The 18,114-nt window shown below is 42.8% G+C and overlaps 1 protein-coding gene across 2 annotated transcripts in view; it reads left to right on the top strand.

The window, feature by feature from the left end:
* Positions 1–18,114, top strand: part of LOC122806581 (vitamin K-dependent protein Z-like) — a 142,341-nt gene that overhangs the window by 37,039 nt on the left and 87,188 nt on the right. The gene's annotated exons all lie outside the window — the stretch shown is intronic.

The raw sequence follows: 18,114 nt of genomic DNA, 5'->3' as shown, positions 1-18,114 counted from the left end.
AGCATTGTGCCATGGGCAATAACTATGTGAGAGTATGGAATAGATAACAAAATAGGCAGCCCACCTAATCCTTGGATATCACTTCCCACACAGGAGTCATACACAAACACACTCAGGTAGGCAGCAACCCCTACATCAGTAGGTGGCATGCAAACCAGCTCACAGATAGAACCCACAGTGTGAAAGCAGCGGACTCCATGTCAGACTGCTGAACAGTCACGAGTGGAGCCCCACAGGTTGTGGACCAGGGTACCCTCATGTTTGAGATCCACACCTCTGAGGACCAGCCCAATATAAAATCACCCTGGCTGACAAAGTTTGCAGATAACTACAATGTGGGTACTATTAGTCCCCCCCACGTGAGGTTGACATCCTTCACAAAGGCCTCTCCGAGACCTGTGACTGTTGTCAGAATCCTGGGCATAAGTTCAATGCCAGATGATGTGCTGCCATCCCCTTTGGGTATGACATGGTAACCATAAAGTAATACTTCGATGGTAGTTCACTGAACACTGATGTTGGTATAATGGAACTGGGAACACAGAATGACAGTGAGCTCTATGGTGCCCACCACAGTGCCACTGTCTTCCAAAAGTACTTCCATGTGTCACTTCTTCTGACTAAGGGTGTTGAATCTGGAAGTAAAAGGACAGTGTTTCCCTGTGCACTCCCCTCAGTAGTTCAATCAATGTGTACTATGGTCCATTTGCCATGTACCCCACTGGACACCAACAACAGGAGAGGCTGCAAATGTACCTCACAAAGAGGATCTTAGATAGTACACACTTGCCCCATACAGACAGACTCCAACAACTGCAATGAATCTCTGTCTCATATTGGCTACTTAGGTGCGTTCTCTGCCTGACATACACAGCCATGTCTGACCCAACTCTATCAGGAATGCTACATCTGAAGAAACCAATCTGTCCACACAACATGCCCCAGAAACCTCAAACCCATCCTCACTATCAACAGGGCATGCTGGAGGGACAGGTCTACAACCCAGAGACTGGCCATGCTATGGAATAGATGATACATACATGTCAAGCGAAGCACATCAGTAGCCCTCTTTAAGAGAAATCAGGAGGAGTGGATGGGGAATAGAATTCCCACTCTGGGGATCACTCCAGTGACTATACTCAGTAGACACACTGGGGAGTATTGTCAAGTGGCATGATGCCAGTGTATTCCCATGGGCTAGATTTGTAAAGCCTCCATGACCATTTGCCACGTACACACCTATGAATATTTGAACATATGGATCTCAGTACTGTCAAATGTGTGTGTGTGTGCATTAGTGTGTATAAAAGTGTTTGTGAGTGAGTACACCTGTGGGTGAAAGTAGTTAGTGGCCCATCTCACCCAGTACAACTACCATTGCCATACCTTACAAGTGCTGTAGATGTTATTCACTATTTAGGTACCTTGGGACACTCCACAACCTATAAGCTCTGTGGTGTGTGCAGTAACTGCATAACATTATAATACTAATAACCACATAGCTAGGTGTTCTAATATGAGTCCTGGCAAATGTGTGTGTGTATTATTGTGTGTAAGTGTGTTAAGGTGTAGGTTACAGTAGTTTGTGGCCTCTCTCACCCAGTACATCACCCATTGTCATAATTTGAAAGGCCTGGTGATGTCCCTCACCTTAGAAGTACCTTCGGACAAGTATCACCCCATAACCTCTGTGGAGCATGCCATAAATGCGTAACAATGTACTAACAATAAATAAATAAGTAGGGGTTCTAATCTCAATCCTGGCAAGTGTGTGTGAGAGAAGAGGATTGTGTGTGTGTGTTTGTGTGTGAATGACATTCATTGGATGGGCATGGTTTCATATTTTATGCCATGGTACTCACAGTACATATTCCTAGGTCTACTGTATGAGGGCCGCTGTTCACATCAGCCATAGTGGTATCTGCAGACACTCTTCAGCCCTATAAGCCCTGTGCAACAGTATGGAATAGTATGGTATGAATGACAAGATAGGTTTATCTGCTAATGTTAGTACTGGCAAGTGTGTGTGTGTGTGTGTGTGTGTGTGTGTTTCTATGTGCATTGGTGTGTATAGCAGTGATTGTGAGTGTGTAGACTTGTATGTGACACTATCATGAGCACTGTCACACACAGTACAGCCACCATTGCCATACCGCACAAGGCCACGTGATGTTATTCACCTTACAGGTACCTTGTAATACTCATCACACTAGTAGTCCTGTGCCACCTGCAATAACCTCATAATAATGTGGTACCACAACTTGATGGGTAGGGGTTCCAAACACAACACAGGCAACTGTGATCCTGTGCATGCATGTGTGTGTGTGTGTGCGTGTGTGTCTGTGTGTGTGTGTGTGTGTGTGTGTGTGTGTGTGTGTGTGTGTGAACAGTATTCACTGTTTGTTTGGTCGACACAATATCTTCTGGGGTTGACGGCATTAGCAATCGGAGGTGTGTTCCACCCACCACACTTACCATTGTCCACTATACTACAGCTGATGTCAATCACCATAGACTGAGATACAACCCCTCAGCCCTATAAGCTGTGAGGCACATGCAAGAACTGTTACACAGACTTGGGAAATGTGTGCAGATACAGCTGTACCTCGGCAATGACATGGTCAATGTGTCATAACACTGCCATACCCCTCATTGGTGATGTCTGCAGGGCCACATCCTGCTGACACACAGGCACCTGGAACACAAACAGAATACAGCATGTGAGAAAACATTCACTTAGTGTTATTAACACCAATAATGCATCATTGCTGAAAAGGTACACACACACTCTGATGTGTACCAATTACAAATGCCAGATGACAGCACCTTACACAGCATGAAATATCTACACTCTACTAAAGTCACCCTGTGCATTAGACCAATATTAGCATGTATCTGCATCAATGGTATGGATGACATGGATGTGGCACAAGTATCATCATATGCATAGGGTGTTGTGTGGATTTGCCAGACGCCTAGGCTGGGCCATATGGTTGATATCATGTATGTGTGTTTGGGGGGTGTTCATTAAAAGGGCTGTGCAGGGGTGGTGTGTGTGTGTGTGTGTGTGTGTGTGTGTGTGTGTGTGTGTGTGTGTGTGTGTGTGTGTGTGTGTGTGTATGTTTGTGTGTATGTGTGAGGAGGTGACTTGTCTGATGGTGATGTGTGTGTGTTTGTATGCACACAGTCATGCCATGTGGATGCCCTACACAGGGGTATTTTGAACAGCTGTGAGCCGTACATGGCAGGGTGTACAGTTCACCATCTCTGGCCACGGACATGGGAACTCGGCCTGCCAAGGGTATCATCGGCACCACCAGGGCTGAGTCCAAATGCAGTACTACTCCCCGATGGTGACTGCTGCCTGCTGGATCCTTGTCCCTGTTGGGATTGGCCAGTATCACGTGCCCATGGCCTGCTGTGTTGTGGCTTGGACAGCACACCCCCTTCAGTAGTGCTGGTTGTACTGCCAGCATGGGAACGTGATGGTGCACGGCCATGTAGACCCTTAGCTGATCATGGTGCTGCCCTACAGCCACATGGCTGCTGGCCAGTGTCAGCCAAATGCTCAAGCACAGATATTCCACTGTTGAGAAGTGCCAAGGTCTACCCCCACTATCTATCCATGACCCCAGTATGCTCACAGATGATTGCAGTGAGTTCATATCGCCATGGACACCAGGGACATGCTCATCCATGACCCGGTGTATATGTCTGATATCACATTCATTACATGCCAGTGCCCCCATGACATCCCAGAACATGCATCTGGTGACTGTTGCTGTGGCACTTGCAACAGGGGCATGATGGGCTGTAATCCTCCTCCGAGCACCCTTGCCCATCTGCCTGTGTGGGACCTCACCAGCACTCTGGCTATGGCTAGTGCCTGCACCCTCATTTGCCATGGTCACCACAGTATCCTGTTCCATGCCACCACCCACCAGCTGTCCATTATCTGTGGCCACTGGTGATGGGATATATGTGGGCATTGTGACTGTATCCAGGGATGGGGTTGACAATAGTGGGGATGCCAACCAATAGCACAGTATCAGCCCCTGACAACCGCACCTATGCCTCAATATGGGTATCATCATGGTTAAAGTCTGCAGAGACACTGACATCAGTATCAGAGCGGAAGGGACCACAGCCACCATGTCCACCTGTGAGGGAAAAACAACATATGTAAATTGCTACTGGCACTATAAGATTGGCACACATGCACCCACACACACACACACACACACACACACACACACACACACACACACACACACATACCGGTGAGGTGCCTCGAATGCATTACACAGACGTCACATTAGCCGACTGGGGGCATTTACAACACACAGTCAGACAATAACATAGACACTTTGGACGGACCCTCAGCATCATGCAGTGCAGCCCTTTCCAATTACTATCACTACTAATTTACACCTCTGGGATATGTGAGTGGTGTTAGTAGGTGATGGCCCCTCACCTAACACACATTGCACCCATGTAAATTATTGCTGTTCACCTGTATAGCACTGTGGCAACTCCTACAGAACATACCCCCCAACTGTACAGAGTTTTGCTGAATGTCTACATGTGTGTCTCATATGTTTGATCTGTTCATCATAACTCCTGTATTTGTCTGATACATTAATGGGTTGGCCTGTGGATTGATGGCAATAAGTAATGTCCTAATGTGAGGTGCAGACTGCATAACCTGTAGTACATGTATGTTAAAACAAAGCTGGTTACTCAAACAACCTCCCAAGCTTACAGTGGATATAGTAAGTGTACACACACCTGTTAACATGCCAGGTTTTTGTGATATATCACATGAGAGCTCAGAAATCCGGTCATAAAATTGCCATAATTTCATCTGACATATAACCTGTGCAATCCAACTAAAGAACATACACATCACTTACAGATAACATCTGCTAATTCAAATAGGTACAATAGGCTGGTTGCATGAGTGTGCACACCCTTAAAGTAATACTCTGTTAAAGCACCTTTTGATTTAATCACAGCATGCAGTCCTCTTGGGAAGATGTCTATCAGCATGACACATCTTGACTTGCCAATGTTTGTACACTCTCCCTTGCAAAACACCTCAAACTATGTTAGATTGCAAGGGCATCCCCTCTGCACTGCCCTCTACAGGTCACCCTGCATATATCCTATTGGATGTAGGTATGGGCTGTGACTCGGCCAGTGCAGAACATTGCATGTGTTCTGGTGAAGCCATCTTTTTGTTGATTTGGATGTATGGTTTGGGCCATCGTTGTGTGGAAAGGTGGAATTCCTCAACATCTACAGCTATGTGGCAAACACCAGAACGTTTTGGAGCCACAAGGGAACTGTGTTTGGAACTATTCATAATCCCTTGTAACTTGGCTACAGCCCCAGTTCCAGCTTGTGAACAGTAACCCCAAAGCAGAACACTGCCATCATCATGCTTCACCGTGGGAGTGGTGTGGTGATGTGCAATGGTGATATTGCACCAAACACACCTGTCGGAATTGTGGCCAAAGCATTCAACCATGGTCCCATACTACCATAACAAATTTTCCCACTTGCTTTTTGGAGACCTGGTGTATTGTTTTCAGACTTTCACCAGGCCTGGATATTGTTTGGTGTGAGGAACTTTTGCCATCTTCCAACCCTACCCTATAGGCAGGGCATGTGGAGACCATGAGCGATTGTTGTGACATGTAGTATGCACCTAGTACTTTCTAGAGATTCCTGCTACTCCTTCACTGTTGCTGTAGGGCTCCTGGCAGCCTCCCTGGCCAGTTTTGGTCTTGTATTCTCATAAACTTTGGTGGTATGTCCACTCCTTCACAATGTCACTGTAGCCCCATATTTTCACCACATTTTGATGACTGTCTGCACTGTGTTCCATGGTATGTGCAATGCTGTGGAAATGTTTTGGTACCCTTCTCCAGGCTGATACATCTCAAATGTGGTCCCTTAGCAGCTTTGACAGCTGTATGTGAACCATGGCTGTTGTTGTAGCAGCCAACTGGGTATATCTTAGGATAATCCTGGTAAGACAGCTGACCATTATTTGTTGTTAATCAAAGAGTCTCTGTAATTGATGGCTATTGTGTACCCAATAAGATGTACTGCTGTAGTTATAGCGAAAGCTGTCTCAATACAGTACTAGTTTCAGCCTGTGCACACATATGCATCTAGATTGTTGTATTATTATTATGTGTCATTATTGTTCCCCTAACAGATTTGTTTGCTTTAAATTTGAATTGTACAGATTATAGGTCACATGAAAGGTTGGCAGTATTTTGAACTTGTCTATTGTGCTCTCATTTTTGTATATCACACATACCTGGCAATCTAACAGGTGTGTGCACCACATGCAATGTATACCACTAATTTTTACAATATGACCCTAGTTTTGGGCCTTTATCCTCCCATTTTGTCAGTGTTTGTCCAGATGTCCTGCAATGACAGGTTGTGAGGTATGCTACAGATATGTGACATCTCCTGCAAATAGGCCCCTGTCATGACCACTGTGATGCAATGCAGTAAACACCACCACAGGTGAACATGCAGATATTGCCAAATGGCTGAGTGTAACAGTTGTGTGCATTGTCGCATGCGTTAACTTTAGCATGCCTGGGGTACTGGTGAGCCACAACAGGAAAACTCCATACTTACTGGGTTCAGGCTGCTGTCCCATGTGCAGACCAGAGGAACCTATGTAGTTGTGAGGGAGAGGTATTGTCAGCAGATTCACATTAGGCACTGGTACAAGATGAACGCTACATTTCTGCACAGGTACAGTATACACTATGATATTATACAATTTGCTGTCCTTCACCATAGATGCTCACTTGTGTGCATTACTACACTCCACCCACTAATCCATTTTGCACTGACATTTGCATCTAGAGACTCTGTAGAAGACAGTTTAAATGCTACTTCATTACATTGATGTGCATTTTGGCCTTACCTGGATGCTCCTCGCCTGTTGCTTGGGTGCCACCCATCTCCACAACTGCTGTTTCCTGTGTTTGAGTTTGTGTGGGGGCTACCCCAAGGTTGATAAGGAGCTCCTCTGTCACAGTAAGTGGGGCCTGTGTGGCTGGCCTCCCACTGGTAGCAGTACAGTCCCTTGCTACAGCAGTGAGGCTAGGAACTGTTAATGTTGTGAGTATGACTGGTATGGGGACAGAGCTAGCTGATATGATGGACAGAGAAAAGGTGGATATAATGTGTGTGCCAGAGACCAGATAGAAGAGGTGTACTGCTGTGTGTATTGGAGTCGGGTACAAATAGTTCTACAGTTCTATCATGGTGTGTATGGGAGGGGAAATCGTGTAGGGGTTAACCTGAAGGAACATTATGCCAAGAGTGTTTGTGGAAGTGATAAGAGTGTCGGGTAGAGTGATGTTTAGGAGGCTGGAAATTGATGGTGTAATGTTGACAGTTGTTAGTACATATGCTCCACTAATTCTGTGTGTGATGGATGAGACAGATGTACTTTGGTGTGGTTGGATGAAGTGGTGATGAGTGTATCCAAGGGTGAGTGAGTGGTGATTGGAGCAGATTTCAATGGGCACATTGGTGAAGGGGACAGAGGGGATGCAGAATTGCCATCCTTTTCCCCCTCTCCAAGATACTTGAAAAATGCATCACAGGTCTCCAAAGTCCTCCTTAACAATAATCTCCTCTCCAATACCCAGCATGGTTTCAGACCACACCACAGCACAACTGCTCGCCTCTCCTTCACCAACAATATCCTCCATCACAAAAATAATGGCCTCCTCTCCTCTGCTGCATTTCTGGATCTATCTAAAACCTTTGACATTGTGTCACACAATCTACTACTCTCTGCTCTATCTGACCTCTTTCTCCAAACCAGCCACAAACTGGTTCCACAGCTATCTACAAGGCCACCAGCAATCAGTCATCTGGGACAACAATCTATCCACTCATCTCCCTGTTACTCTTGGGATTCCACAAGGCTCCATCCTTGGCTCCCTACTTTTCTCCCTTTTCACCAACAACCTGCACACTGCCACCAAACATGGCTCCCTCATACAGTACGCAGATGATTCCACCCTCATCTGCTCAGCCCCAACTCTAACAAAACTCCAATAGCTCACCCAAGAATCTTTCTCTTCAGTTGAAAGCTGGCTATCTAATGCCCAGCTTCTCCTCAATCCAAACAAAACCAAACTCCTCATCATCCAGTCCTCCAAATATACCCTAAAACACCCCACATTTCACTATTCAAGCCAAGGATAATACCTCAATTTCACCAACAGTCCACACAAAACTACTTGACGTCCAGATAGACAATAATCTCAAATTTGACACACACATATCACTAACAATAGAAAAAGTTCACAAAAAACTGGGTGCTTATATAGAAGCTGGAATACCTCACCAAGCCAGCAAGAATCTCTATTGCCAATTACCAACTAATCTCCACCCTACTCTACCCATCAGCAATACTTACAAATCATAGACAGTCAGACCTACACCAACTCAAAGCCTGCTACAATAAAATTGCAAAATTTGCCACTGGGGCCTCTTACTGCAGCCACCACTGTGTCTCCCTTAGAGACCTTGACTGGCTTGAACTCTCTCATCTCCTACACCAAACTGAACCCACCTTTCCTCATAAACTAGTCAACCACCCTCTCCAAATTCCATTACTCCATACAATTTTCCAACTCTGTTTCATTTTTCCAGACCACTACGCTACTGCAACAAAAATCTACTCCAGCTCAGCAGGTGAAGCACTATTTTCCTGTGCTATATCCAAGCTCTGGAACAACCTTCCCACTACCATAACTACCCTTCCTTCCTGCAGTCTTTTACTGCACTTAAATCTCACCTAAATTCTCACTGGCTTTGTCCTTGTCCAAACCCTGACTAACCCCCCCCCCCCTTCAACCCTTCTCTCCTTTCCCAGATTTAGATAAAGTAGTCCCTCAATCACTATAAAACTGAACTGAAGATTACTCACTGCTTGTTAATCCTTCCAGGTTTTATTTAATCATTTAGTCTATTATTACTTTGATCTAGTTACTGTTTAGAAAATTTGTAGCACTGTGCTTTACTTCTTATTTCTCAATGTTAATTAGAGCTTACTACTTAATTGTACCTAATTTGCTCCTGTATTTCTCCAAGTCATGATCACCTCTACTGTATTCATACCTTGATTGTTATTGTTTACCATCTACCATGTAATTCTGTGGAGCTTTTTTCCCTGGGCCTCCGCTGAAAAAGGACCTGTGTCCAGTCAGAATTTCCCAATAAACAAATGTAATAAATAAATAAATAAATGTGTAGGTATGGTGTTAAGCAAAGGAATGCAGACGGGGTGATGGCGGTGGAGTTTGCAACAGAGGTTGGACATGGGTGTGGTGCATACATAGTTTTACAAGATCGATGGGCATAGGGTGACATACAAGAGTGGAGGAAGATGCACACAGGTGGATTATCTCCTATGTACCTAGGCCTGTTTGAAGGGGTTTGGTAACTGTAAAGTGGTGACAGGGATAAGTGTAGCTAGGCAGCATAGAAAGTTGGTCTGTGGGATAACATTGGTGATCAAGAAGAGGGGGAGGAGTGTGAGGGCAGCACCACGGATCAAATGGTGGATACTGAGAAAGGGTGATTGTGAGGATGAGTTCAGGGAAGAGTTAAGATAGGCAGTGGGTGGCAGTGAAGAGTTAGCAAATATCTGGGTAACTACATCAGAGCTAGTAAAAGAGATGAGTAGAACGGGGCTTGGTGTGACATCTGCACACAGGAAGAAGGACAAGGAGACCTGATGGTGGCATGAGGAAGTACAGGGGAGTATACAGAAAAAGAGATTGGCCAAGGAAAAGTGGGATTGTCAGACAGATGAAGAAAGTAAACAGGTGTATAGGGAGATGGGGTGCATGGCAAAGAGAGTGGTGGCAAAGGCTGAGGATGGGGCATCTGAAGGATTGTATGTAAGGTTGGACACCAAGGATGGAGAATAGGACCTGTACCAATTGGCTTGACAGAGGCATGTAGCTAGGAAGGATGTGCAGCAAATAAGGCTGAGAAAGGATAATGGTGGAAGTATACTCACAAGCGAGGAGAGTGTGTCGAGCAGGTGGAAACAGGTCTTTGATGGGCTGTCGAATGAAGAGAATGAGAGAGTGAGAAGGTTGGATGATGTGGGTATGGTGAATCAGGACGTGCAACAGATTATCAAGGGGGAAGTAAGGATAGCTATGAAGAGGTTTAAGAATGGAAAGGCTATTGGTCCAGATGACATACCTGTGGAAGCATGGAGGTGTTTAGGACAAATGGCAGTGGTCCTTTTAACTGGATTGTTTACTGTAATCTTGGAAAGTGAGAGGATGCATGAGGAATGGATAAAATGTGTTTGGGTACGGATTATGAGAATAAAGGTGGTGTGAAGAGCTGTAGTAACTACAGAGGGATAACACTGATCAGTCACAGCATGAGGTAATGGTAAAGGGTGGTGGAAGCTAGGCTAAGAAGGGAGGTGAGGATTACTGATCAGCAGCATGGTTTCATGCTAGGAATAAATACAAATGTGATGTTTGCTCTAAGAGTGTTGATGGGGACATACAGAGAAGGTAGGAAGTAGCTGTATTGTGTCTTTGTGGGCTTAGAGACGGCATATGGCAGGATGCCTAGAGAGGAGTTGTGGTATTGTATGAGGTAGTCAGGAGTGTTGGAGGAATCCGTAAGAATGCTACAGGATATGTACAAGGCTAGTGTGACAGCAGTGAGTTTTGCATTGGGCGTGACAGGTGTGTTTAAGGTGGAGGCGAGAGTACATCAGGGATCAGCTATGAGCCCTTTCTTATTTGCAGTGGTGATGGACAGGTTGACAGACGTGCTCAGATAGGAGTCCCACTAGAGTGTGCTGTTTGCAGATGACATTGTGGTCTGCAGTGAGAGTAGGGAACAGGTTGAGGAGACCCTGGTGGAGGTATGGTCTAGAGAGGGGAGGAATGATGGTCAGCAGGACTAAGATGAGATATATGTGTTTGAATGGGAGGGAGGATGGAGGAATGGTGAGAATGCAGGGGGTACACTTTTCAAAGGTGGATAGGTGTAAATACTTGGGAACAACAGTTCAGATTAATGGTGAGTGTGGGGGAGAGGTGAAGACAAGAGTACAGGCAAGGATGTGGGTGGTGGAGAAGAGTGTTAGGTGTCATTTGTGACAGACGAGTACCATTAAGAGTGATGGGGATGGTCTACAAGAGGGTAGTGAGACCAGCTATGTTATATGAGTTGGAGACATTGGCACTGAAAAAAGAGGCACAAGTCAGAGCTGGACATAGCAGAGTTAATGATGGTAAGATCTGCACTGGGTGTGGCCTAGCAGTGTCACAGTTAGTATTGTGCAACACACAGTCCAGTAGTGGTCATATGTGGGCCATCTTTTCCTGGGGTGACTCAGGGCCCTAAGGTGTGTTTTATGTCACTGGAGACAGACACAGTTTCTATGGTCATAGATTCTGCTCAGCAATACATCAGTACTGCATGTGTTATTGAGACATAATATTGTTTGAACTTCCTATTTTCTATGTCTACATACCCCCAAGTAAATTCCATTACAAGCTTAATTGTTTGACATACCTGTGTTTTTTTTTTTCTGTTCAGTTGGTATAATCCATCAGTTTCAGTATGTGTGCCTGTCTTTCTGTGTGTTTGTTTGTTTGTTTGTCTCTTTCTTTCTCTCTCTCTCTCTCAGACAGATGCAGGATATACATCTGTTTTGTATAGGCAGCAGCTTGCCTTTTGTAGGTACTGCTCATGAGCAGGTGATGGCCTGTGTACTAGTTGGAGTCCCCCACTTGCTAAGTGCATGTAGAACAGCTGTGGTATCATTCCCATACCCAGGAGCATGGAAACACACTCCTATAACTGAGTACTTCACGTGGGCTTGTTCCTTTTCCTTGCCTGTGAGGAGGACTTAATGGACCTCTTGCAACAAACACTGTGGAGACAGCCCAACAAACTGGAGGAGAATGTTTTAGACATAGGGACAGAATGTAAGTATTGCAGTTATACAGTTGAAGTAATGCTAGTTTGACAGGGTTTGCGAGGATATGGCTGTTCTCCATGCATTTATGTCTGATAGTGTTATCCACAGACTATCCAGAGTTTTGACTCTTATATCTGGTGCGTTACTCACCCATTTTTTGGGCTTGGAAATTCAGTAGCATACTCTGAGGATTGCAGTCAGTAAATGGTAACATCCATTTGTATTTCTGACTTCATATCCCTCAGAACAGATATTTTACAACAAACCTGTTACGCCATCCACTTTCTCAGTTTATAACAGCAATATGTCAATAATGCCCCTGTATGTTAGGCGTTGTCCAGATGTCATGCTGTAAGAGCTGGATAGGTATCATATATCATTATATATTGACTTCATTCCTGATATCATCCCAGGGATGTATCAGACTGCCAGACATGTTATGTGTAGGAGGCCTTATATATGAGGACAAGGCCTGGATGTTCTGTGGGACTCTATACAGTTGAGAGGACTGTGTATTTCTGGCAATTGTTGACAGACTGTCAGGATTGTGTAGCAGTATATTGTGCATGTGTTATTTGGCCTGTGTAGGGAGGGGGTAGATGTAAGTGTTATGGATCTTTTTCTATCTAATGTTGCATGCTGCTCCAGTTTCTGGTACTCTATCAGCTGTATATGTTTGTAGGGGCAGACTGGCACATGTCCCATACCACAGTCAGGCATCAGACTACACTGTGATGTGAGCCAGTATATGTTGGGGCAGTGTGTGAGTGGCAAATATGCTGATGATTTTGTTCACACAGTCCATATACTCTACTGTTCATGTGGCTTACCAGTATGTCAATTTGAATGTGGTGAGATTGGTTATGGGTATGGACTTTCACATTGGTGTCTGTTTGTCAGTGCAGTTACATCCCTGTATTGCCTGATATATTTGCAATTACATGTGTATTCCAACATAGCGAACTTGGGTTGGTGTTGTGTCAGTCTGCCTGTAGTTTAGACAGTGCTTGGTGACATGCCCAGCAGCTCAGTGTAGTTTCCATACTGTGATGTTATGTCCATATATATATCAGATGTACTGTTGCCTGGCCTCCATACATGTTGTGTGTTTCTGATACATTAGTGGGATGATGTGGGGATTTATGACAGTAACTAGTGGAGAATAATGTGGTTTTGAACTTGGGCTATTCCAGTCAATATATGTTACACCAGACAGGAGGGTGTTACTGCATCAACTGTGTCACCTTATCTACTGCAGTATTTGGGGTATGTTCCAAGTTTCATGGCTTTACCCCCCCCCCCCACCTTTGTCAGGCTTGGTCCAGATTTGTTGCACTAAGTGGTTTTGAGCATACCTCTTGACTGGCCTGATTGTTTCTGACTGTCCAGGTTTATTGCTCATATTTCTGTTCTGTTCCACAGAATCATTATTTTCATTTCTGTGGTAAATCACTGTGAGGATCTGAGGATTTCTGGCAGTAAACGATGACATACATTTTAGTTTCAGAACTCACATCCTTCTGAACATGTATGCTGGCACAAATCCTGTTACTGTAGCAACAATCTACATTTATAAATGCAGTACGTACATTATGTCCCTGGTCTTGGCCCATTGTCCCCCCATTTTGACACCCTTTGTCCAGCATTCTTGTAGTAAGAGGTAGAGAGGCACAGTGCTGGGTATGACTCCACTACATGTTATGAGTATATATATATATATATATATATATATATATATATATATATATATATATATATATATATATATAGATAGATATAGATATAGATATAGATATTTTTTTGATATATCTATACTTTTATGTATATATTCTATACATATTTACATATTTGTTTTATATGTATAGCTCCATATATTTGATGCATATACTTTTACATATTTGTCTATCACTATACACAACTATATGTGCATATTTCTATATGCTAAACATGACTGATTCCACAGTGTTTGTTCCCTACAATTCTATACCTGTACTGAATGATATATTTGAAAAACAGCACTCATTATTACAGCTCAGATGGTGTAGTGGTACATTGCTCTGACTATGGTGTACACGGTCCTAGGTTCAAGACTTGGCAGGGCTGATTATTTTGTTGCTGAGCAGAACAGTGGCTGATGGGAACAGGGTGATTAAGGCAGTTTTAAGCAGTTGTAAGCAGGTTTGGGTGGGTTTGTGTGATGGTAATCGATACCAACACATAGTTAAACAGGGAACTTCTTAATCTGTGTAGGCATCGCTTAGCATCGTGCAAACTCACTTACTGCTGCTTACTGCTGCTTATTGCTGCTTAGTCCTGCTTACCCCTGTGCTAATTTCTATAAAAGAAAAGAAAAAAGGGGTGATAGGAAAGTGGTGTAAAAGGGGGCATGCAGAAGGAAAAACAAAATTACAGATAGCTAGGGATGTGCAGGACAGGTGTAGGGAAGGTCCATAGCTGTCCATTTCTGATACAGCAACAGCTGTGAATTTGTACAGAATTTGGAGGTGAATTTGGACACTCAAACCCCTGAGAGATGGGTGAGGACAATAGTAATGTGTTGTTAAGCCAATTAGACAAGATTACATGTGTTCAGTGGACACGTGTTTGAAATAGCTGTGTATGGGGCAACATTTTTATTTTTGGGAACAGACTGCCCTTTTTTTATATTTTATAAGGTGAAAGTGGGATGTTGGGGAAGGATAGTGGGTACATTCGGGGAAGTAAGTTAGGTGGGAAGACAGATAAGACAGACAAGACAACTGACAGGGAAGGTATACAACATGTGGGGGGTAAACACCTTGGATGGGGAGGGTGGTTGGGAATCATATGCACATAACCCCTATACGATTATCTGAAAATATACATCTAATCTATTCAGTACAGAACAAAAATGCTTTATGTGAAATACCTACCCTATCCAGCAATCAAATGTGCAATAAAAATGGAAAAATAGTCTACAACAATATACATTAGAAAGTTGGCCTGCACTCCCCAGTCACCTTTATGACATCTTTGTGTGTCAAGGAGGATGCAATATAGTAGTAAATATGGAAAAAGCCCTCAGAGCAATTTCTCAGCTATCAACAATCCAGATATCTACTCTGTACATTTAGCATTTTTGTGGGATTTATCTGGTGCCAAAGGTCCAACAGAGGTCACTGCTTTAAAGTACCAGATTGTATTGAACAGTAGTTTTTCTTTGGCTTTACTTTGTTATTGCTCAAGTCTGAAAATAAATAAAGCCAAAGCAGCAATCCCAGGCTACCAAACTGTCTGATCATATTAAACTGCACATTCCAATGAAAACTGCTTTGTAATTTCTGAAATGGGACAAGGTTATTGCCCCCCCAAAGTGTGTTTTTTAGTTCCCCACCCTCTAAACCTATACATAGCAATTCTGATAGTGGACATGTTAACAGATGAATAAAAAGTTGCAATATGAAATTAGGAGGTGTCAGATGTAAAGTTGCTTGTGTAGGACTGCTGAAGGCTTATACTACTGCAAAAATGGCATTCATAATATGAAACTGGTATTGTGTATTATTTCACATATTGATTATTAAGCAGTTTCTGATCTATATTTGAATTTTCTGTATTTTGGGATTGAAGTGGCCCAAATATGTAAGCTGTATACACTGACTCTTGAATGAAGGAGTGTAATAAACAGATAAATAAAACTAGGTATTTGTTTCACATGATGTTATTACCCTATGAGGAGGATAAATATTTAAGTACACTGTTTTTCTGCAGTATGGTAGAACACTCATTCAGTATTGGTTCAAGTAGGCACACAAACATAAGCACTGTTAATGCACAGAACAAGTGCACGTGTTTAACTGAGCATGGAATGCCTGAATTTTAAGTTCTACCAGAAATTTGTCTGTAAAGGTTAGCGATCCTTCTCGTGAATCAGAGGAGGACAAAAATGTTAGGTGCAACAGATCTTAATCCTGTAAACTCCTACTTTTATAGGTTCATAAGTATTTACCAGGAATGTGGTCTAGGAGATCATTGAGGAGCCCAGCCCAGTGTTCCAATTACACCCACAACCCTGTCTGGTTAAGATACTTGCTCAGGCTCACACAGTAAACAAATGGCAGCTGAAGAAATTAAACCCTGAAGTACAAGTAGCAGATTATTAACCTTACAGGGCCTTAATTCTCTGTGGTCATCATCAAATAAAAAAAAAAGTGGGCCCATGAGTGTTATACTTATACTCTTTACTGTATAGGTCTAGTGCACAACCACTAAAGCATGGCGCTTTTCTCCTCGCTGCCTGCTGACCATCAAGCCTTACCATTAGTCAGTCCTACTCCACCACCCTATGGGTGAGAGACAATCACTTAGTCCTCATTCATGGGTTTTCTCCTTACTGGTCATAACACTCCAACCCCATCCCAGGCTGACATGGACATCCGCCTAAGCATAGGGGCATCCTACTTTCCTGACATGGAGTGTGGCTGGTCTCACAGAATTGACAGCTACCAAAAATATCTTGGGACTGCCTAGTTCACAACCCTAGCATTATAGCATTATGGCCACTGTTAACATATGCCCACTGGGAACACCATCTGCCACCCATCATGGGTGAGTTGGCATAGGGTGCTCACTCAGACCCTGCCCTGCTCTTCAAGTGCCTGAACTGTTCATATCAGGTCATTTGGGATATACACATGCTGTTATTTGCTATACCACAAAAACCAAATGTTTCTTTACTACTTTTTCACCTCCTATAGGAAAACAGGAATTGTTTAGGATGTACTATGCTTTTAAGCAAGCAATGCAGTCACCCACCATATTCACACATAGAAGAAATTCCTGAAGTATTCCAAAAGGATCCATATGAAATACGTGGTGAACCATTATTAGAATTATTGGCCATAGGTTGTATGTTTTTCACCATTAGAAAACTATATATTAAAGACCCAGCTAATGTCACTGGGTAATTTCTATTAGATTTCCTACCTCCAAATTGGATAGCAACCTTACAGGTTTTGATTCAACCATGAATGACAGAATTTTGTGAGGCAAAAAAAAAAAAGAAAAAAAAAGGAAGAAAGATATTTAGTTCACCACAAAAAAATTAAAAATCATGTATTACAATATCATAGATTCATGAATGATGTAATATTTATATGTGAAGGGGGGTGGGATGAAATAGAGACATTTGTTCAGGATATACAGAAGAATCATTATAATATAAGATTTGATGGGATCCAAAGAGGTACAAAAGTAAACTGTTTGGACATAACATTAATATTTATTAATGATGATAAAATTCAAACAGGAATTCATAGGACGCTTCAAGAAAGTAGCCATATATTACATGGTGAAAGTTGTCGTCCTCCCATATGATTAGATCTATCCCATATGGAAAATTTCTTAGAATAAAAAGATTGTGTAGTGAGAAGAAAGAATGTGATAGAGAAATAAATAAGGCAGTTAAAATGTTTGTGGATAGGGGTTATGATGAAATAATGGTGGAAGAAAGTAAGGTTAAGCTGAAGGAGCCAAACAGGAATAAAAAGTTACAAATAATTCGCACAGGATTGTACACAATCAAGAAATGCAGAAATTATTTTTTGTGACAAAATTCACTGTTTTTTTTTCTGAAACTTTAATAACCAAATTAGTTAGATATCATTGGGGCATTCTAGGAAAAAAGTAAATATCTTAAAATAAAAGCAAATGGGTTTCCCATGTTTTCCTATTCAAAAGGTAGACGCATTAAAGATTTTGTAGTGCATGGGAGGTTTCAGCTACCTTTAGATAACAGAAGTTTAGAAGTGCAAATACAGGGCACTTTCCCTTGTGGAAAGTGCAGTTGTCAGTATGTCATACAGGGTTTTGACAAAATAAATGAAAAAAGTTTTTTCTGTAAAAGCACATATTCTTGTGGTATTACAGGAACAGTGTATGGGTTGAGATGTCCTTGCTGAAAAGTGTATATAGGGGAGAGTAAAAGAAGTTTTAGGGAAAGAGACATAAGAAAAGACAGGGAAGAAAACCCTGTGGCATTACATTTTAAATACTATCATAATGGGAGTACAATGCTTAGAAGCCACAGTTTTAGGATAAGTGAATCAAACCCA

Source organism: Protopterus annectens, chromosome 7.part0 (genome assembly GCF_019279795.1).
Source record: "Protopterus annectens isolate FY-2018-M chromosome 7.part0, PAN1.0, whole genome shotgun sequence".
Classification (NCBI taxonomy): Eukaryota; Metazoa; Chordata; order Ceratodontiformes; family Protopteridae; genus Protopterus; species Protopterus annectens.
This window is presented reverse-complemented; position numbering and strand designations above follow the sequence as displayed.